Here is a 23,845-nt window from a genome sequence, read left to right on the forward strand (position 1 = left end):
AATAAATAAATAAAATAAGCCTTCTCCAAAATGACAATTCCCCTCTCTAAAAAGCAAAAGCTATCCCATGCCACTCGCAGCTACATGGAGCAGAAGATGCCCATTCCTGTCTCGGACCTTCTATCCAAGGACAACCCTGAGTGCCGTAGCCAGAGCTCCCACAACATTGGTATGCAAATCAACCTCCCTTCGCGGATACCTGCTTTACAGAAGCCTGTGTTATGTGGCAGCTTCAACCAAGTCACAGGGATCTGATTAGTGCCATTCTGCAGCTGAAGAATCCAAGGCTCAGGGAGATGGAGCAATTGACCCAGGACCATAGAACACAAGGAAGAACTAGGATTTAACTCAGTGCTTCTGAATCCAATGCCTACTCTCCTTTGTCTTCAAAAAGAGTGCCTCCCATGAGTGCACATGGATTTGTGTGTTAAAAAAAACAGCAATTTTTATACCTAATAAAAACTTGAAAAATCAAAATTGAAGTCAAAGTTAAAATATGATTTTGGGCCAGGCAGGGTAGCTCACGCCTATAATTTCAGCACTTTGGGAGGATGAGGCAGGCCTATCACAAGAGGTCAGGAGTTCAAGATTAGCCTTGCCAACATGGCGAAACCCTGTCTCTACTAAAACTACAAAAATTAGCTGGGCATGGTGGTGGGCACCTGTAATCCCAGCTACTCAGGAGGTTCAGGAATGAGAATCACTTGAACCAGGGAGGCAGAGGTTGCAGTGAGCCAAGATCATGCTGTTGCACTCCAGCCTGGGGGATGGAGTGAGATGCTGTCTCAAAAAAAATACATATATATATATGATTTGATAAACACAGCTTCATTTTAACTCCCAAATATATACAGTAATATATATACATTTATACACATATCATACACTGTGGGAAGGCAAAATAGAATACTAGAGGAGGCATGACTCACCCTTTTAAAAATAGAAAAAAAAGATTATTTTTCAAAAAATAAATAAGGAATTGTCTATATTCTTTAAACGGACTCTGAAAAAGTAAGCTTACTGTGCATTCAAAAAATGTATTTGATTTTATCTTTAAAGACTTGCTATACCATTTAAGAAACATCTATTAGGTTAAGTGTGGTTAACCAGTATCTTAGCTCTACCAAACTACACAAGAAAACAACTGGGAGTTTCATCCATATTTAAAATTAGTCTATCTGCACTGGCCTCAGCATTGGTAATAATGATTAGGATGAACACATTTCTCTAACCCTCTAAGTTTATGATGAAAGCCAGAGCCCCTGTATTGACTCTGGGAGGCTTACCCTCCTGGCACACAGTAAGCAGCACTCCCTCTGGACATAAGGTGGTACTCACTGACTCCCTTACTTTCCAAAGCAGTCTTTTTTTAAAAAAAAAAAAAACAAAAAAAAAAACATGGTCTTGCTCTGTAGTCCAGGCTGCAGTGCAGTGGCATGATCACAACTAACTGAAGCCTCAACCTCCCAGGCTCAATTGGTCCTCCTACCTCAGCCTCATGACTATAGGTGCATACCACCACACTCAGCTAATTTTGCATTTTTTTGTAGAGATGGGGTTCCGCCATGTTGTCCTGGCTGGTGTCAAACTCTTGAGCTCAAGCGATCCACCCACCTCAGCCTCCCAAAGTGCTGGGACTACAGGCATGAGCCACCAAAAGCAGTCTTCAACCTTGTTTTGTTTCGCACTTGTGAGAGCCACATAGGACACACCTCTGTCCAACTTTGACCTCTCCAAAGCCAACATGCACCTGTGTTTAAACACTCAAAAGGTCTCCTCAGTCATTTCTGCTTCAGTGGAAACCCAAATGAGGAGACAAACTAGGGATAGAGAATGAAGAGGAAAATGAGTGGCCAAGGAAATCTTAGATGGAATGTGTCTTTTAGACATTTCATGTAAAGTCAGAAGAAGCTGCACTCCAGCACAGTCCAGGCATTCTCCAGCCAAAGGTATTGACTTGAGATTTATATGATATGGTGCCTCTGATCATTTAAAAATAATGCTGACCTCCCTTCCTGAATCTTTTAAGCCTTAAGATATATGTGGGTAATAAAAAATATAAATGGATTGAGAGTTTGGTTCTTATGGAATAAGATGGTTAACTTCAAGTTAACTTGTCTAGACATGTGAATAAAGTGTTTTGCAACTGGAGGGCCCACTAGGGTCAAGATAGGTTTTTCCAGGGCTGTCCCGTGGCTGCATAATTTTTCATAAGCTCAACTCACCTCATGGAACAACTCTAAAAATAAGAAAGAAATAATTAAACCTCAACATATGGGAATGTCTGTGGTCTCTGCTTCATTTTCTGCCTCCTTTCTTTTTGTATCACAGCTTTCCGGAGGTGGTTTTCAGGGAGTGTTTGGTTATCTGAATCCTCCCAACCTGCAAAAACTCGATCCTAGGCCATCTTTCTATTTCAACTCACTGAGGCTGCATTGGTTTAAATCAATAGGAATGGTATCACCCTAGGAATCCACGGGTGTGATTTAGGGCAACACAATGATGGGAAGGGCACTGCAGGCATAAATGGATGGGACCAGCAGGACTGCCTTCAGACTGCACAAGAAGCCCCAACACTGGGAGCAATGCTTTGGGGTAGATCTGTCCCTCTACTGGCTTGTCCTTCCCCACAGGTACCCAGGACCTCAGATTTCCTGCCTAAAAAGTCATAGGCCTATTTCCAAGACCCTACATCTCCTGAGAGCAGCCCCTGCCATTGGTACACACATCCTTGGGTGGCCCAGAGGCAGTGTTAGCAGGGGATGTGAACAAAGTAGGGATATGTGAGTCAGGATACTCACCCACATACATGAGTCCCCTCGCAGTGTGGTCAGCACTGGAGGCCTACACCACCCAGGGCCTCTACACAAAGACTGGGACCATGGACCGCCTAGATCCTACCCCACCTCAGAAGAATCTGAGAGTCTGTGGAAAAGAACTAGAAGGAAAACATCTTGGAACTCGACAAAAATAAGTGATTAATAGCCACGACCTTGGGCTTTACAATGTGTGAGCTTGTGTGAAATGGAAAGGAGGGTGAAGATAAAGATAATAGACTCAGGGAAAACTATATATAGCTGAGAACTAACAAAGTAAAAAAAGAAAAAATGAAAATACTGGGTTGCTCCATACCAATCATAGTCATTTATATGAACTGTTTACCATTTGTACTTACATACATCACAATCATGATTTTATATATATAATATGCATATGTATATAAGATGTAAAAATTGCAGTTTCAACAGAGATACCAAAATATCATAGATGTGAAAATCCAAAATGTGGACTGGACCATTCCAAGGAAATGAACTATAACGAGTTTCACAACCCTTGAGCCCCTTACTCCCTTGGAGAATATAAAAGACCAGAAAGAGAAAAAAATCTGTAAGAAAAAATTTCCTCTAGATGAAAACAGGCACTGCCCACCCCCAACTCAAACCTTGACGTTGAGGCAGGGCAGGGGGGACTTCAATGAGCTGATGAGACCCTGGCATTTGGGAACAGAGCGGATGCCATCCAAGAAATCTAGAGTGCAGAAGCTGCTTTTGCAGAGGAGGGTAACACGCAGGTAACGGAGCTCATCCACATTTCCTGTGGAGACTGTGCCTGCCTTACTGTGTGCACTCCAGAGCCTGAATGCCTAGGTCTGAAACTCTGACACTTAACGGCTGTTGGGATTGAGAAAGTTGTTTAGCCTCTCTGGGGCTTGGTTTCCTCATTTGAAAAACAGAGATAAAGTACCTACCTCATACAATTCTTTTGAGACCTAAATGGGCCAATATACGTAAAGTGGTACCTGGCACAAGGTCAGTGCCACCTCACTTCACGTTATTAACCAGATGGAGACTCCCCTCAGGAGACAGAGACACTTAAAGCCATTTTAAGTCCAAGAGGACTTGGGTCTTTTGTGGACTGGATTCCTAGAGAACAGTGACTTTCAGGGAGCAGTCGGCCGAAGGAAAAGCATCACGCACATCAGGGCCATTCAACCCAGAGGGTCTGGAACCTCTGGAGCCCCCATGAAAGTGCCCACAAAGGAAAGAAGCAGAAGAAACAGCAGCCAGGATCAAAGGACCCGACCCTGACTTCCAAGAGTGTCCTTCACTCCAGGACTTTTCATGCCCTGTTCTCTCCTCTTTCCCCATTGAGGGGTCAATTACCACAGTCAGACAGAGGGCAGAAAAAGTGACCCCAAAAGAGGGAAATGAGTCCAGGAATCCTCCCAATCCCCACCCCACCTTGAGCATGCAACCCACAAGGGGCCTCACTCCACATGGAACTATGTGACCTTATATCATATCGAGACTCTAGATAATTACATAAGACTGGGCACTCTAAGGACAGTGGGAGAATGTATGAGTCAGTATTCTCCAGAGAAACAGAGCCAACAGGAGTATGTATGTGTATATATAGAGAGAAAGAGAAAAGGAGAGAGAGAGATTTTAAGGAATTGGCTCACACAATTGTGGAGGCTAACAAGTCCAAAATCTGCAGGGCAAGACAGCAGGCTGGAGACCCAGGGAAGAGTTGACAGTGCAGCTTAAGGCCGAAAGCAGCCTGCTGGCCAGATCCCATCTTCCTCAAAGGAAATCGATCTTTTTTCTATTAAGGTCTTCAATTGATTGGCTGAGGCCCACCCACATTATGAAGGGTAATCTGCTTCACTCAGTCTACTAATTTAAATGTTCATATCATCTAAAAAATACCTTTAAAGAAACGTTTAAAATAATGTTTCACCAAATATCTGGATAACATGACCTAGCCACATTGACACATAAAATTAACCAGCGCATAGAAAAATATGCTTCATGTTAACATTGATCACATCCCACAAACAAGTATGCTTCATGTACCCCTTCTACACACACACACACACACACACACACACACACACACAATTTGTTATGTGCTTTATATTAAAATAGTAAAGGACATAGACATGGGCTGTTTTTTTTTATTTTGTTACTAGTAGTATTTCTCTACTCACCACTCAGAAATTAAAATGAGCATTGCCTGTCTTCCCAAAGAGATCATGAGTTCCACGTGGAAAAGCGCAAAGCTCTGTCTTCTGTATCTTTGCACCTCTAGCCTGGGGGACAGGGGTATTGGTCTATGTTCAACGTGGACTTGCTCCCTGATGAGGCCTCCCTTTTGTAAAAGGAATGTCAAGTCTCCATCTAAATCATGTGACTGGATTTTTAGAGAATCAAGTTGACTCATGTAGGCCCCTAAGTAGACAATTCCTCCCTGCCTTTACTTGGAGGCAAAGTCAGGAGTGGTAATAAAAAAAATGAAAGAAAGAAAGAAGGAAGGAAAAAGAAAGAAAGAAAGAGGCCGAGCGCCATGGCTCAAGCCTGTAATCCCAGCACTTTGGGAGGCCGAGGCGGGTGGATCACGAGGTCAAGAGATCAAGACCATCCTGGTCAACATGGTGAAACACCATCTCTACTAAAAAAAATACAAAAAATTAGCTGGGCACGGTGGCGCGTGCCTGTTATCCCAGCTACTCAGGAGGCTGAGGCAGGAGAATTGCCTGAACCCAGGAGGCGGAGGTTGCGGTGAGCCGAGATCGCGCCATTGCACTCCAGCCTGGGTAACAAGAGCGAAACTCCGTTTCAAAAAAAAAAAAGAAAGAAAGAAAGAGAAAGAATCAACAAGGAAAGCAAAGGCATACCCCACGTTAGCTGTTGAAGTTTTCCTCAACCACTGTTATGGCAGCTTTATTTATTGATTCACAAACGTCTGTTGGGCGCCTACAATTTGATAATGGCTGTCCTTTTAAAAGTTATCATCCTTTTTCTGAAGCAATGCACAGATGTCCTTCATCCCCTGGGATACACTCAAGTGTCCCTGGCCGAGGTCATGCTGAGAGTTCTAGACCAGAAGTGACATCATCTGGCTTCCAGCTTCAGCTGTGCCACTGTCTTATTTTGTGAAGTCAAGTTAATCACTAATCTTCCTGGCCCCTTTTTGCTTCTTCTCCTATTATAGGATGGCAATTATAATGGCTTGATTATTCATGGACTTGTTATAAGGATCAGTGAGAGAGTATGTTTGAGAGAACTTTTTAAAGAATAAAAGCGAATGCAAATATAAGATGTTCTGGAGATTTTTCCAACTGGCCTTCTTTTAGGAGAAGCTGACAGAGCCAATGGGTAATAATGTAAGTTAATAGCCTCATTAGGGTGGCTTTCTATCTGCTTGATACCCTACCAGCGTTCCTCAAAGGGAAGATGCCAGTAAGGCTGGCCTTATGACTTTCTACTCCCAAAGAGCTCCTCCATCGGCCTCTTATTGATATCTGATATTCAATCACTAGATTGTTGTTCCTTTGAGCTAAACTGTCCCCTCAAAAAGCAGCACAGTAAGTTATTAGGTTATTTAGAGCTTTCTCTATTTTAATATGTACTGGTTTATTAGGCCCATTCTAACAAAACAGCTAGACCAAAAGATGTAGTTGGAAGTAGGAAAGAGGGATCAGGATGAATCAGTGGAAAACTTTATTTTACAGATTGGGAAACTGAGGCTCAAAAGAATGCAGGTAATTGTTCACTATCACACAGCAAATTAGAGAAAGAACTGCCTCAGTCTTTAAGCTGTGTGTCTTCTCTACTGTTTGAACTCCATGCAGACAATTTCTCTATACCAAGTGGATTGGAAAAAATACTTGGTTATTAGAAATTTACTGAACTAATGGGCTCTATTTAGAACCTCACCAAATTCTAGGTGCACAGTAAATAATTAGTAAATAGCTTTTGATTTAATTGTTAACAAAGCTTTTTTATAGGGCATTGGTATATTTCTCCAACTGCTTTCAACATTATAATCCCATTTTTACCTTCATAGCTTATAGGGTAGTTGTTATCTAGCTCAAGCACAGGAAACTAGGGTTCTTAAGGGTTTCATGCCCATCCACGGTAGGCAGGGAGCCTGGCTAGAACTTGGGTGTCCTAATTTGCTGCCCGGTGTTCTTCCATGGCCTGGAATCAGCACCATTGTGGGAGCCAAAAGAGTGAATGTGGGTGCTCCAGCAGCAGATGGCTCCTTGCTGCCTTGGGAGGTGACTTTATGTCCTCAGGAAGCTTTCTCCACCCTCATGATGATGGGAGACAGGCAGGCACCACTTTCATGAGCTCAGTTTATAATGGGGAAATACTGGGCTTGCCAACATGCCCTGTGCTCCCACACAGGGCAAAGGAGGTGGCCCAGCCTTTGCCTTCAGGGTTCTCAGGGTGCCACCCTCAGAGATTCAGTTCTAGTTGCCATGCATCATAATTTTTCCTGGGTCATCTAAAAGTTCTTCAGGCACAATTAATGCCTTTTCTTTTTGTAGTGTACACACACACACACACACACACACACACACTTTTTACATAGTTGTAGAAATGATTTGCATATGACAATTTTCTCCCACTTGACTCTTAGGCAACAGTGTCAGAACCTTCTGCCTTGTCTTTATCTTTGTGTCTCCAGTACCCAGCTCCCGTACATGGAGGTTTGACAAATATCTGTTGACATGAAATTAGGTTGGCTGCAATATCCCCTAGCAGGGGTAAAACCTTAAATCATGAACTCTTCAGTCTGAATGAGCTTGTCTTGGGTCTTTAATGAAGACAGGTGCCCTGAGACAGCAGGAGCCCCAGTCTCTTGAACATATGGGGGAAAGAAGGAGGAGTTAGCTGAGAAGGAGACCCAGAATAGACAAGTCCTGATCCCGGAATCCCAGGTTCTAGAACTCTTTTCATTTAATTGCAGGTCTTTTCAGTTCCACCCAAGAAGCAAACGTGCTCAAACATCTGCAATTCAGGCAGGAAAGCTGCAACGCTGATACCAACTAAGCCTGTGTGGACTGTCAAGGCGGTGAGTATCAGGCTTTTCTACATCTACCCAGGCCTTTCCCTCGCCTCCCAGAAATGTGGGCTCAAAGAGTAGATCTGGTTGTCGTTGTTCAAAGAAGAGAACATACTGAGTCTACTGCTGAGAATAAGATCTGTCTGGGGATGTCCAATGAGCAGATGGAACCTCCTGAGTTAGAACTTCTGAGGGAAGAGGCAGTCGTACAAAACATTCTTCTTCACAGGAAAGTTACTGAGCAGGGTTAGACGTCCCCATCCAGATGTGATAAGTCAAATGCATTGGTCCTACTCAAAACAAAGCTGAGAAGCCCTCATCATGCCACCTGGAAGAACAGACAGAAACGACTGGTGCTGCCTAGGTGAGTCATTATCATCTTCTTTTCCTCACTTCCAGGTAGAGTTCCCAAAAGTTCGTGTATGCGCCTGTAGTAGGATGACGCGGAATGTCCAGATATGGATGCAGGGCCCTGGGGGAGTCTGATGGGGTTGCTCAGTACTGAGGGGAAAGATAAAGAGAGAAATCTCCCTGTGCAACAAATAGAAACAAAATCAAGTTCTGAATAAATCAAAATCATCTAGATTTTGTTTCATAGACATAGGCGACATTCCTTCAGCCTGGGGCATATGGAGTTACCGTTCTTATCTCTATAGCCCATTGTGGCATTTGCAGATTCTATTTATTGTTGATTTTTAGGCAGTCCAGTGCTTATTATATGCCCAACACTGCTCATGGGTTAATCTACTAAGTTTTCTCATAAGGTCTATGGGCAAGATACTATTGTGTCCAATTCACACACATGGACATTGAGAGAGATGAATTCACTTCTCTAATATCACACAGGCAATAACCAGCAAAACAAACTGATTCCTATTCAGGCCTAGTTGGCTCCAAAGCTCTTGTATCTTTCAGTATCCCAGGCTGTTTCTTTATCCTAACATCCACCTGCCCTGCTTCAGTGAGGTTTTTCTGGGGACCAAGAAGGTACAGAACATTGTGTTGGTTCATGTGGAAGCAATGAAATAAGTAGACGTTCTGCCTCCCCATCCTCCACAATGTCTTCAACAATGATTAAAGTACCCAGTGAAAGCTGATGTATGATGACTGAACCATAGCACTTGACGAAGACGTGTACCTTCCTTTGTGTGATCTGAGATGTGATAAGTCAAATGCATCAGTCCTACTTAAGACAAAGCTGAGAATCTCTCATCATGCCACTGAGAAGAACTTGGAGATTACTTAGTTTACACAGCATTACCACCCATGGCTAACCTTTTGGTTTTGACCATTTGTTCTTACATAATTTTTAAACCTAGACATTAGGAGAGTGTTCTTCCATTTGTTGAGAAATCAAGGTATGCAGTAGTAAATTTAACCAAAGCCAATTTTTCCTCTATATGTTATTATTATTAGAATCTTATCATGAAATTAAAAAAAAATAAAACTCACACATTGAAAGAAATGTATCTAAGAGGAGGAACCTATACTAAGAATAAATCTGGAAATGTAATGCAACCTGAATCATGGCATAAAGTCAGGCATTTTAAATCCAAAATGTATGCTTGACTATTTTGCCATGGAGCCCAGACCTTCAAAGTCCAAATGCTTTACACTGGGCTATAAGAGCCTTTACAGTCTGGCTGCAACTTAACCTCCCACCCTCAGTCCTTCTCTTTTCCTCAAACACAGCCTGTGTCCCAGCCATGGGCTACATCATCTCATGCTCTTCCAGAACTTTATGCCTTTGAGCACACTGCTCCTTCTGCTTGAGTTGCCTCTTCACCATCTAGTGATTCATCCTTCTAAATATTCTGTAACCTCCTCTTTAACTTTTTCTTCTGTTCTTGCAGGAAATATTCTTACTCTACTTCTCATAATGCTATAATCAAAGTAGCCAAGAACTCTGAGCAGTGGCCAGATTGAGTCCACTGCTGAGAATAAGATCTGTCTGGGGATGTCCAATGAGTGGGTGGAACCTCCTGAGTTAGAACTTCTAAGGGAAGAGGGACTCATGCAAAACAGTCTTCTTCATAGGAGAATCACTGAGCAAGGTGAGATGTCCTCATCCAGCCCCTGATGAACTTGTGTCTGCTTCCCAGGGAGTGAGATGGCTGTGAGCAAAACCCAATAGCTCTATTTCTTCTTAAACCTCAGTAAGATGTTGGGGAACAACTATTTTGTGTTTCTCCATCTGTGCACACTGTATACACACAAGAAGGCTGCGGTTGAAGCAGAAGTTGTGGCCAAAGGAGGCTGGGATGGAAAGGGCATCTGCAGAAGGATAGTGCCGAGCAGCAGGGTCAGCAGAGCCCAGAGGGGGAAGCCCACCCAGTGGCCAGGACAGAACCATGGGAAGAAGAAGAATAAGGAGTGGTTACCATATTAGCTGACTGGACTTGGATGTGAGCATGAAGAAGACAACTGGGTGCCACAGGAATGCCAGGAAGGGGCTTTCCAGGAAGCTAGGTAGGAATAGAAATCAGTGGCATTCAGGCTACACCGCTACAGCACTTATAGACTTGTTTTGGTGTTGAATGAGTGTCCGTCTCCCATCCTGCCCCTTCTAGCCAGAAAAAGCCACAGAGAATGACCCCGCCTTAGTCTATTATATCCCTCTCCCCAAAAGGAAACTTGCACTACATCTGGAACATGGTGCCTGATAGTTAAGACATCAGTGGTGAATGACTGGGTGAATGAATGAATGGATGAATTGATGAATGGATGGATGGACGGACGGATGGATGGTTAGGGACACTGGTAAGGGCATTGTGCTCATTTCAGAAAAAGAAAACAACATAAACAAGAGCATGACAATGGAAATAAGCAAGCATGAGGAGGACATAGGGAGAAAACACCAGCTTGACTCTCAAGTTAAAGGTGAATATTAGGGAGTGGTGAGAAATTAGGTGGTGGCGGGGTGGGGCCTTGTGATGAGGAGCCTTAAAAGCCAAAGAGGTTAGACTCGGGGCAACAGGGAACTCAAGAGTCTTTGTGAGCCAAGACTTATACAAATCTGTATACCAGCCAGTTTGTCATCAGTGAAAAAAAACTGAACTTCAGTCAAACATTGGTTTCTTAGGATCTATATGATGTTAAATGACCAGTTGAAATTGATTCCCTCAGTTAATTTGCTTAGTGGGTTTTCAGGTTTGCTTCCAGTTGGTTTTCCATTGCTTTTCAGTTTGGTTTCGGGAGATATTTTAAGGGCTGAGTACATGTATTTTTTGTTGACTTGTTTAATTGTAGACACAATGTGCATGTTAAGCCTGCTTTCTAGATGAGAACGCTGAAGAGCAGATAAATGAAAGGAGCTTTAAATAAAGCTTAACAACAAATAGACCCCCATGTACTTGGTCTGTTTGCTGGATGAAGAGTTTTTACCAAGTCTGCTCCTTTCTATGGGTGTTTGAATGAGTAGCCTGCCTCTAACCACACCATCTCTGCAATCCTCAGAGCTTTTGATAACTGAAGTGTGCTGCTTCTGGCTCCACTCTCTTCACAAGCATCCAGGTACTGAAACCACCAGCAAGATCTGCAGACGCCCCAGAACTACCACACTTTCTCAGAATGTGCTTTAAGTCCCAAAGAATCCTCTGCCACCTGCTCTATTCTATTTCTTCTTTGCTTATGAGCAAAACCCAGTGGAGCTGAAGAAGAAAGAAGAGGGAGGAGAGGAGAGGACAACTTCATTTCATTTTTTAGTTAGGCAGTCCACTTTCCTTAGTTACCTACTCTCTCACCACCCCCTCTCTTCAGTTAGGGGGCAGATATAATTATGTTTATTTGGGAATTTTACTTCTAATTTCCTTTAAAACCCCTACAAATCAGTGGGTGTGTTGGTGCACACCTGTCATCCCAGCTACTCAGGAGGCTGAGGCAGGAGGATGGCTTGAGCCCAGTAGGTCAAGGCTGCAGTGCGTCATGATTGAGCCACTGCACTCCAGGCTCAGTGACGGAGTGAGAACCTATCTTTAGGGAAAGAAAAAAAAAAACAAAAACCTCCACAAATCAATTAAAATGGAAGAAAAAAATAGAAAAAGTCAAAGTAGGAGGGAAAATAAAAAGAAAAAAGTGGTGGGAAAAGAAAAAAGGGATGAAGGGAAGGAAAGAAACCATCCCACGGTTTTAGGTCTTCTCCTTGCCCCTATAGAGATAGCTCCCCAACAATTTCATGCCCACTTAGAACATCTGCCCCACCTGATCCACATGCCCTTTAAATTGGCTTAGAATTTTACTATGTGTTCAGCTAATAAAATTCTCCTTATTCATAGGACATGCTCTCCAGGTACGGCATGAGTGGCCCAACCTCTACTTCTTTGGGAACTTGCACATTGTTGGTAGGTGTGCCTTTATAGGCTGATTATATTTTATAGATGATTTCCTTTTCCAAAAACAGATGTCTCCAATGTCTTGTCTCCAAGACAAAGTGCCAAAGGCCTAGTCTTCATAAGTCACTGAATAGGGGCCAGTGAGAACATGTACAATGACAAAAGGAAGTATGCACCTCTATGTGGGTCCTGGAAAAAAACCTTTAAGGTGCTTTAATTATTGTCAGAATGACTCAACGGTCAGATTTCTAAAGGGAGAAAAATAAGGATTTTTAGATACTTTTATGGTCATGTGTTATTTTTTTCACTATGAGAAGTGATCTTTTTATTTAGGTGGCTGTACCTGATTATAGTAATGATAAAAATAATAAGTTGTATTTTTATAGGCCTCAAATTCCAAAGGCCTTTGAGCACCTCATATCATCATCATCATTATTGTTACTCACAGCTAATTATACGCTGACAGTCTCGGCATGCAAGTAAGAACACTTCTCTATAATCTGACTCATTTGTAATGGTAAGGTCAATGGTTCAATCCTAGGAAGGATGCTGACGAGCAAAGGTGGCTGCTGCCTCACAGGTGTTCCATGTCAACAGGGCTGGAGGCTGGAGTCTCCGAGGAAGGCTGCAGTGTCAAAGTTGCTATCATAACTCAGGTCTGGGGATGAGCCATCACCTGAACTGGCCTGGGCTGTCTGGTAATCACATGGTTTGGATTTCCTGAGACTATCTCAATTTCAAAATGCGTTTCTCTTTTAACAGCATATTAGTTTGCTAAGGCTGCCATAACAAAAAACCACAGTCCAGGTGGCTTAAATAGCAGAAATGCATTTCTTCAGAGGTCTGGAGGCTAGAAGTCCAAAATCAAGATATCGGCAAGGTTGGTTTCTTCTGAGGCCTCCCTTTCTGGCTTGTAGATGGCAGTCTTCTCACGAAGACTTCGTGACCTCACGAAGTCTTTCCTCTGTGTAAATCTGTGTTCTGATCTCCCCTTCTTATAAGGATGCGGGTCACTTGGCCCACCCTAATGACCTAATTTTAGCTGAATTACCTCTTTGAAGACCCTGTTTTCAAATACAGCCACATTCTAAGGTATTGGAGTTAGAACTTCAACATATAAAATTTAAGGGAGACACAATTCAGTCCATAGCAGAAGTCCCAACTTGAGGTTCAGAAAATATGTATTACATGACTCATACTGTCTCTTGCACCCAATCTTCAACCAAAATCTGACATTCCAGTTTGGGACAAGAGATGAAACTCTTCCCCATGATTTTCCAAGAGATAAAACTCCTCCCCCTAGTTCCCATTCAAGGTCAAGCCCAAAGTCACCTCCTCAAAGAGGCTTTCCCTGACTCTGGAAACTAATGTTGTCCAGCACCCAACCCCCATATCACATTGCCCAACTTACTTTTTTCATAGCATGTATCACTATCTGAAATTACCTTGTTCCTCAATTTGTTTACTTGTGCACAGTTTATCTTTCCCACTAGACTAGATTCCAAAGCAACAGAAGCCTAGTCAGGTTTTGTAGCTGGATCTCAGGGCCTAGGAAAGAACCCAGCACATAGTAGGGTTCAAAATATGGGTAGCAAGTAGAAACATGATTTTTTAAAGTGAATGTAGTCCTCCCGGAGGGAAAGTTAGCAGCCTGTTTTCCAAGAGTTTCACAAAAGGACCTTTCCGCCCTGATGAATGTACCTAGATCCAGTCACAAAGACTCAGAAACCAGGTTTTGTCATCACTCAAAAGACAAGCCTATCACTCAGAGGAGGATGCACATTATACCAAGCTCACCAGTTGATGTTCTAAAGTGGATGTCATTTTAGTTAATTGCACTGAGCAATATCTGTCCAAGGACTGGACACTTAAAGTGCATGTGACCAGCACATCCTACCTACATAGGTAGGTCTACAAGAGAAGCCAAACACAGTCCCAAGGTTATTCAGTACACACAGACTTTGAGGAAAGGAGTCTGATTAATAGAACATTTAATTACAACCAGCTAAATGCTCTGATCTCACAGCAGATCTTGCCAGTGGTCCTAGAAGACCCATCTTTCAGTGGTAGAGGCTCATGGTCAGTGTTTGCAAGGGGCAATGCTACTTCAAAGACTTTCCTTGTAGGTTTCTGGGGGCTGGCCAATCACATCTCTCATTGGTGCATTTTGCTTGAGGTATGTGAATACATTTAGTCCCTCACAGTCACGTCTTGGCCTGGGAACAAATCTGTCTGTTAAAGGAGACTTCCCCCATCCCTGCCCTGATTTATTTCAAAAGCTTACATCTCAGAGAGCAAGCATTTCTCTCATTCCAAGCCTTAAGTATTTGCAAAATCAGAAATATTAGACACTATGTAGTTAGCATAAATTCATTCAAAAATATGTATTGAGCACCTTTTATGTGCGGGGAATGAAGAAACATGATGAATAAGATAAAGATCTCTCTTCTTAAAGTGCCCACTCTTTAGTGGAAGAAAAGGACAATACACAAGTAAGCAAAGGGACAAACAAGAAAGTATCAGGGAATGACACAGGCTGTGATGAAAATTCAGAGAGGGCGACGTGGAAAATGACCTCCCTTCTCAACAGAAGGGACAGTGAAGTTGAAAACAATACAGGGAGGCACTGCGTGTACACATCTAGAGGAAAAGCATCCTCAGAAGAGGACACAGCAAGTGCAAAGGCCCCTGAGCAGAGCACACTTGGGGGGCAACAGGCTCCAAGGAGCAGCAAGCAGGTTGCAGAGGCATTAGCAGGGTATGTGCGTAGGGAGCATGAGGCGTGGGGAGGCTGGAGGCACAGAGAAGCCAGGCCTCCCTAGGCTGGTGGCAAGAATGCAGTGGGAAGCTGTTGAAGAGTTTTGACCAGAGAAGCCACATGATCCCATTTACTTTTTAAACTATCACTCTGAGTGCTATGTGGAGAGTGGATTACAAGAGACAAAGATGGGAGCAGAGAGACCAGTTAGGAGGCCACTGCTGTAGTCCAGGAGAGAGATGACGGCAGTGGGGACCAGTGGGCAGCAATGAAGACGAGGAGAAGTGGCCGATTCAGACCCACTTGGGCGGTAGAGCTGGCAGTTAGGTTTGAGACGCCTATTAGTCAAGTGGAAATGCCAAGTTGGTCATTGTAGAAAAGAATCTAGAGTTAAAGAAAGAACTTAAAATTAGAGTTATAAATATTTAAGTCACCAGCATATATATTGTAGTTAAAGCTGTTTTCCTGGCTGGAATCGCCCAGGAAAAGAGTATGATTGAGAGCAGAAGCAACCCTGCTACCTTGTAACATTCCCATCTGTGATGGATAATTTTAGGTGTCAACTTGACTGGGTTGAGGGATACCCTAATAGCTGGTGAAGTATTATTTCTGGGTATGTCTGTGAGGGTGTTCCTGGAAGAGACTGGCATTTGAATCAGTAGGCTGAGTAAGGAAGATTCACCCTCACCCAATGTGGGCAGGTGCCATCCAATCAGTTGAAAGCCCAGATCGAATAAAAAGGCAGAAAAAAGGCAATTTTTTTCTCTCTCTGTTGAAGCTGGGACATGCATCTTCCCCTGCCCCTGGATATCAGAACTCCAAATTCTCTAGGCTTCAGACATTAGGACTTGAACCACCAGTCCCTCTGGTTCTCAGGCCTTCAGCCTCAAACTGGAAATTCTCGGGCCTTCGGACTTGGACTGAGCTATGCCACAGCTTCCCTGGTTCTCCAGCTTGCAGATGGCAGATCATAGGACTTCTCAGCCTCCATCATCACATGGGCCAATTCCCATAATAAATCTCTTATATGTCTACATGCATATATCCCATTGCCTCTGTTTCTTTGGAGAAGCCTGACTAATATACCATCAGAGAAGAAAGAACCAGAAAATCATTTCAAGAAGAAGTGGACAAGAGGTAGGAGAAAAAAAACAGGAGAATTAGGTGTCATGGAAGCCAAGAGATGAAAGTGTTCCAAGGAGAGGGCATGGTCAACTAGAATATTTGCAGGAAACTGAGTCAGATGAGGGCAGAGAAGCAATATTGAGATCAGTGGTGAACTTGAAAAGTACAGTTTGGGTTTAATAGGTTGGAGCCCAACTGAGGTATGTAGAGAAGAAAAGGGCAGTAAGGAAGTAAAATTAGTCATTATAGACAGAGTTTTCTTGATTTGCTGGAAATGGTTGCAGAGAATTTGATGGAATGAGTAGCCTCAAGAGGCGGGTATTGTTTTATGTGGTTTCAAAAGTATGTTTATGTGCTAATAAGAATGATCTCATAAACAAGGTGACATCAGCGATGCAGCTCTTGAGGTCAAACAGATAAGATCTGGAACACAGGGGAAGGATGGCCTTCGTGAGGGGCAGGGACTCACTGCCCAAGGGGAGGGAAGATAGAGAATAGCTACAGAAGCAGTTCAATGGGTCCAGCAGAGGAGGGACACGAGGATTTCTTCTATCTTCTCTGGGAAGTATGAGACCAAGTTGCCAGTGAAAAAGAGGTTGGAAGGAAAGGAGGTGAGGGATGCCTGAGTAGAGAAGAAAAATGTAATAGGATGCTTACATATTGCTGAAGGTGCATTTGTGATTTTGTTTCATGAATTTAGAGTTAACCCAGACAGTCCCAAATTAATGATAAACAGCTGGTGGCTATGGTGACTCCAGGGAAGGAAAGAGAACGGTGAGCTGGCACAGTCATGGAAGGCTTCACAGAAGAGGCAGGACTTGAGTGGGGGCTTTATTGATTTGTGTAATTTACACAGGCCACGCCCTCCAGGTAAAAGCACAGAGCAAAGCACAGAAGTGGGGATGAACAAAGTCAGCCAGTCCAGCTGCAGAGGAGTAATGGAGATGGAACAGGCCTTATGCAACAGCGGATGCTTCTGAGAAAAAGGCAATGAGCAAGGTTAAAGTATCATTTGGGAAGATTAACCCAGCATTTGGTATACTGAATAGGTTGGAAAGAGATTTCTGGCCCAGAAGGGTGGCCACAGTTAAGCCCAGGAGACTAGGGTTGTATCCTCAGGAGAAGGAGGATACAAATGAGAGACCTCTGTTCTTAGGATGACATCTTCAGCCCTTCACCTCCTTCTTGAAGATTTTGTATTTCTTTATAGAAGTATGAAAAGTTGAGAATATTTTTCAAGATCTTGTTACTTTTTAAGTTCCTGAATGACTTCTAATGTCCATCCTTCCTAAAGATAACAGTCCATCCACTAAATGTTCAAGGACAAATCCACGTGGTCATAGTGGTGGCCATGATTAATACACTGAGTGCTCAAAATATTGTCAGTAATGTGCTAAGTCCTACACATGCATTATTTCATTCAATCTTCACAACACTTTGAAGCAGATGCCTTTACTATCCCCATTTTATAACAAGAAAACTGAGCCACAGAGCAGTGGAGTAAGTTGCCCAAGTCACACAGCTGGTGACAGGAGAGGCCAGGTTCAAACTCAGGCTAGACTCGGGGTCATGTAGCCACTGTCCACGAGATCCATAACTAGACAGTAGCCTTGTAAAGGGAAACACCAAGAGACTTTAGCCTCAGGCTCGGCAGAGAAAAGTGGGGCCCAAATCACTTGTGGCCAAACTGGAATGCAGATGATATACATAGTGAGATGACAGACCATGGGCCTCTCCTGTGAGGCCAGGTGTAAGACCTGTCACTTTCAGAGGCCCAAAAAGAAAAGCAGAGAAAAAAAGAGAAGCATTGAAAGTTAGAGACTTATACAGGCTCACTGTTCATGATACGGCACCTGCCCCAAAAATAATTCCACAGGAAAGCACCAAACCAAGGAATTACAGTGCTATCCTGACACCCAGACTTTGAGAAGAGATTATAATTTATTAGTGAGAAATAGAAACAGGATACATAGCCTCTGGGGCCCAAAAGACTTCATATTTTAATTTGTTTGGGGTTTATTTTTTCCACGATTTTTCCTATTTCTTCTATGTTTGGTTCCTGAGCCACTCATAGCTGAAGAAGGTGCCTGTGTGGCAAGGACACACTGCGGGGCCTTCTCGGAACGTGTAACCGACAATGTACTTATGCTAGTTGTTATCACCCTGGAGCCAGCAAGCTTGATGATAGGTGTATAAAGTCAGATCATTTCCAAATACATTTGGAGAAAGAAAAGCTGGAATGGAAGAGTTTATTTTGTTTTTCCCAGTAGGTCAGTTTTAGAATCACAAAGTGTTCTGGGGTCACTTGGAAAATAAAGAAAACAGAATGTATCCAATTGCTGCCCAGGCTGGGGAAGCAAATCCCCAAATCACACAGAACTAGGAAGGATTTGGTTTCATTAAAAGCAGCCACTAGCATTTGGCCCTTGAAGATGAAAGTAAAAGCCCCTTAAACAGGCTCGAACACGAGCTGAATTTCCGGACAAGTCCCCGGAGTGCCAGGATTGTTTCAAAGGAAGGCATGAACGTCCACAGCTTTCCAGAGATTTGAAAAAGGAGAGCGGTTCCAAACACATGTATGCCAACCTCGTGGAAGAGACTGTGGAATGAGGAGCCAACATTTTGGGTGATAAAGAAACGCTTTGATTTAATACTTATAACAGCCATATGTATATTACTATTTTCATTTTACTGATGAGGAAACTGAGGCCTCAATGAGGATCAGTTGCCTGCTGAAGTTCATATAATAAGTGATGGTCTCAGAAATACAACAGAAGTCTTTTTTTTTCTTTTTTGAGACATATCTCACTCTGTCTCCTGGACTGGAGTGCAGTGGTGTGATCTCAGCTCACTGCAACCACTGCCTCCCGGGTTCAAGCGATTCTCCTGTCTCAGCCTCCCACAAAGCAGGGATTACAAGCGTGCACCACCACACCTGGCTAATTTTTGTATTTTTAGTAGTGACAGGGTTTCAGCATGTTGGTCAAGCTGATCTTGGACTCCTGACCTCAAGTGATCCACCCACCTCAGCCTCCCAAAGTTCTGGGATTACAGGCATGGGCCACTGCTCCCAGCTCAAGAAGTCTTTTGAACATCAAAGTCTATGTTCTTGTTACCGCTTAACAGAAAAATTCATGTTTCCAAGTCAATGGGTCAAATTCTTGCCAGGTCTAAGTTTTCAGGTCATCATAAATCAGACCCTTTGGCCTTTTCCTTTGAGTCCACCAGTTTATATTCCACTGTTGCCTGGTTCTCAGAGCCAATTACTTAAAGTCTATGGCCCATGTTCAATGTTTGGGTTAGAAAGCTCATTTACTAATTTGTGTGTTCATACCAGCCTTCCTCTAGAAAGAACAAAAGTTAGCTATGCAGGCTCTGTAAACTCCGCAAGAGAACAAAAGGAGTCAGAAATGAAGCCAAAAAAATGCATGTCCTAATTGACATATACTTTTTTGTCTGAGAGGCCACAGATCTGTGGTTCTGAGCTAACACTGATCTTGGGAATAAGGAAAGAGAGATTAAGAGAGGAGAGAGGAAGAGGAAGAGAAGGAAGACATCAGATTCACTATATCCACAAATTTTTTAAAAACAAAATACCAGATGAAATAATAACACTATCTCTGACATTTTTATAATCATAGACTAAGGACACACTATACAGAGCTAATTCATCAATCAGCCTTTCTCCTACAGAACATTTAAATGAAAGCCATTCTGCAGAAAGTCGGTGCAATGCTGTCTCCTAAGCATGCTCCTTGGCTTTCTGTTAAGACAGCACCAGGGTCTCAGTTCAAAAGTCTCAGACTACACTCTCTTCTAGGGGACAAATCATACTGGCTCTTGGTCACAAGAAAGGTCATAACAGAATGTACATGGATCCCTACAGAGCCTACCCCAGGAGAAAAACACCTACCCCTTGAAGTTAGACATCTTCCCTATAGGTACATGCCAAAGTTGATGCAGGGAATCTTCCTAAAGGCCCAAAGTCACATCGAAGGGAGTGAAAGCACCTTCCTTTTCTTCAAGATTAGCTCTGGTCCTGGGAAAATCTACTTCTCTAGAGTCAGTCTCACGTTTCCACCTAAAATAATTCTAAATGTCCATCAAGACCCCTCTTCTGTTTTAAAGAATTTTAGACATTTCATTTTTTCTCAATGTTCTCTCCCTTGTCAGAGCTTCTGAATCCCAAGGAACAATCTAGCTTGTCAGATTTCCAGTCTGAGTTTGCAGTCCCAAGTCTACATACAAGCTTCATTTTCTGTCCTGAAATCACTCACTCTCCTCTCTCACATCATGAAACCCCCTCAGGAACAGCGAGAGGGCAAAGAGAGACACTCACTATCCCTCCAGCGGCCTCTGCCTATGCATGGCCAGGTCAGGGAGGGACAGGAGCGCGAGGCGCTGGGGACAAGGAGTGTCACCATGCACGACTCCTCCAGTCTGTTGTCTGACAAGGCTTAACAGAACCCTCTACGGGTCTGGTTCTCCTGCATGGTGCACACTTCAGGAGGTGAATCCAAGGGCCTTTTCCAGCCAGGGTTTCTGACTGTCTCCATGCTGAAAGGTGAAGCACTTGACATTTGGCTGCCATGCTGTTGTGAGCACGTCTGATTTTGCACAAGGCATGTGGAAATCAGAATGTACCTGTCACAGGTGTCAACCTCTGTCTGACAGGTACAGATCTGGAGAGTGGTCACAACTTGCTGTTCCTCGTTGCAAATATCTTCTTTGTGACCTTTCATCTGCAGATGAGCAGACCCCAGGCTTTACATGCTAATATGTCCCTTTATATTCCACGGTTTTCCTTCCAGTTTTAAGGCTGTATGAAGGGAATTCATGAGAGACAGTAGCTGGGGGTGAGAACAGTTGTCACTAAGACCACAGGAAGCATGTTTGGAAATGGCGTTGACTTTTTGTGGCCACCAGGATACCAGTGGAAAGTTACATTATGTACATAGTGTACAGCTTTTACATAATAAGTGAACTTGCCAACCTTTTGTACATTAAAGAATTTATGATTTGATACCCCTTTATATTTATTTAGGCATACCCTGTCTCATTTGACAAAAGATTACAGATAGCTATTACATTTTATAGAGCATAGGCCATTTTCCCTTTGTCTTAAGTTTTCATAACATACATTAGACATAGTTAACTAATTACTTTTTAGGGAATATGATTTTTCATTAAGCACACCACTGTTGGTAATAACTTGGTTGCCACTGAGAACTAACACTGCTCAAGGTGGGAAAAATAAGTGGCTGGATGCTCAAACAGCACCATGTTCTTTCATTGATGAATGGTGGCTGGAAATGTGTTCTAGTTTTATGAGTGTTTCAAATTTTCTCATTGAGTTTGCAAGACAATCTTTCAATTTCTAATTACTGTATTATCACCTTCATGTATCAAAATAAAATATATTTACAGCCATTAAATTTCTTATTGAAATTCCTAACCAAAAAGTTACTTTGAATGTGTATCTTTTTGTACCTCTGAAACTCTTTAAACCCAAAACTTCGCAGACAAATACAGAGTCATGGCCAAGATCTGCTTCCCTAGACGGAAACCACTAGAGCCAGAAACTGGAAGAAACACTTAAGCAGTAATTTTGATGAATTGTTGCTGGCTGAATATGGACTAGCAGGAGAGTGAAAAACTCCTAGGGGCCACAATCTTAGTGAGGTCCCTTCACTTTTATGGGCTTTACCTCTAGGAATCCTACTAGGTTTTCACAGTGCAGAACCAAGAAAGATCCCCTCTTGGCAATAAAAGAAGGTGGGAAAAAATAATCATTTTTAAATACATCAAGAACATTCTCCATGTAAAGTCCTGTTCTGTAGGAAAACAGGCTTTCCCAGATCCTTATCCCATATATGAGAAAGGCCATTTACCCAACACTAGCATGCTGTAGCCTTCCTGTCTCACCTAAGGAGAGAAACAGCTAAGTAACACTGTGTGAGTCACAGCCTAGGTCCACTAAAAGACTAAGCTTTTATCATAACATTATAGAACATTTTTTCTCCTCCACATCTACCACCACATCGATAGGACTCCAGTAGAATAACAGTAGATTACTGCTAAAAGAACTTCAGGGAAAGCTTTACTTAAGGAGGAATCTTTAAGGAAGCCCCTCAAAGAAAACACTAGAGGCAAACAGAAGGACACTAGAGAAAATAGAAGGCCCTGGCATTTAACGATACAGAACACATCAGGCAAGCCCAGCTTCAAGTCATATTAACTTAGATCTCACACTAAAGGACTTTTACCTCATTTCTTGTTACCCAATACATCATGCCCAGCTTCAATAAAAAATTATAAGGCATGCTGAAAAAGCAAGAAAAAACAGTCTGAGAAGCAAAGCAAGAATTAGACCCATATTCAGTTAAAACACAGATTGTGGAAGTATCAGATAGAAAATTTTAAAAAACTACGAATAGCATTTTAAGGATATCAATGAAAAAAGTAAACAACATGCAAAAACAGATAAGTAAGGTAAACAAAGAGATAAAAACTCTAAGAACGAATACAAAATAATGCTAGAAATAAAAAGCACTGTAACAGAAATGAAGAATGCTTTTGATGAGCTCATTGGTAGAATGATCATGGTCAAAGAAAACTGTCTAGATTGAAATACAAAGAGAAAAAATAATAAAAATGAAATAAAACATAAACAAACTGTGGAATAATTTTTTTAAGTATAACCTAAGCACAACTGGAATATCAGAATGACAAGAGAGACTGGAGCTGAAAATATACATGAAGTAACAATGGCAAAGAATTTAACAAAATTAATAACTAACTGTAGGTCAAGGAAGCTCAGCAAACACCAAGAAGGATAAGTCCCCCACCCCCAAAAAATCTACACCTAGGTATATTATATTCAAACTGAATAAAACCAAAACCAAAGGGGAAAATCTTAAAAGAAAAAACAAAAACAAACAGAAACATCTTACTTATAAAGGAACAATGATAAAAATTACAACAGACTTTTCATCAGAAGCCATAAAGTCAGGAAAGAGTGGAGCAAAATATTTAAAGTGTTAAAAGAAAGAAAAACAACAAACTAGATTTATATATCCAACAAAAAAAATTTTTAGGTGAGAGAGAAATGGTCATTCAGATAAACAAAAACAGAATTTTTTGCCAGACTTGTTCCATGAGAAATGTTAAAAGAAGTTCTTCAAGGAAATAGAAAGTGATACAAGTCAGAAACTTGAATCTACATAAAGAAAGGAAAAGTATAGGAGAAAGAATAAATAAAGGTAAAACCTCTTTATTTTCCTTATACTTAGTTAATCTAAAAGATAATTGTTTAATACTATTAATAGCATATTGGCAATTGTACTATATGAATAAATGAAATGAATGACAGCAATGTCATAAGAGATGGGAGAGAAGAATTGGTTTGGAATAATTTATTACAGTGTACTTGTATTTTGTATGAAACAATACAGTGTTATTTGAGGTAGACCTAGATTACTATCATTGTAAATGTGCATTGCAAACTCTAGGATTAAAAAAAAAATTAAGTATAATCAATCTGTTAAGAGAGGAGCTAAAACTAATTGTATAAAATGCTCAATGAAAACCAGGGAAAGCATAAAGAGAGGTTAAGGAGAAAAATAAGCAGCAAACAGGTGCAACAAACAGAAATTACAACATAGGTATTTAATCCAACTCTTGATAATTTATTTAAGTGTGAATATTGATCTAAATACATCGATTAAAAGACAGGCTGTGTCAGAGTGGATTTAAAAATAACACAAAAATGTATGTT

This window comes from Aotus nancymaae, unplaced genomic scaffold (genome assembly GCF_030222135.1).
Source record: "Aotus nancymaae isolate 86718 unplaced genomic scaffold, 86718_ANA_hifiasm-v0.15.2.pri h1tg000057l, whole genome shotgun sequence".
Taxonomy (NCBI): domain Eukaryota; kingdom Metazoa; phylum Chordata; class Mammalia; order Primates; family Aotidae; genus Aotus; species Aotus nancymaae.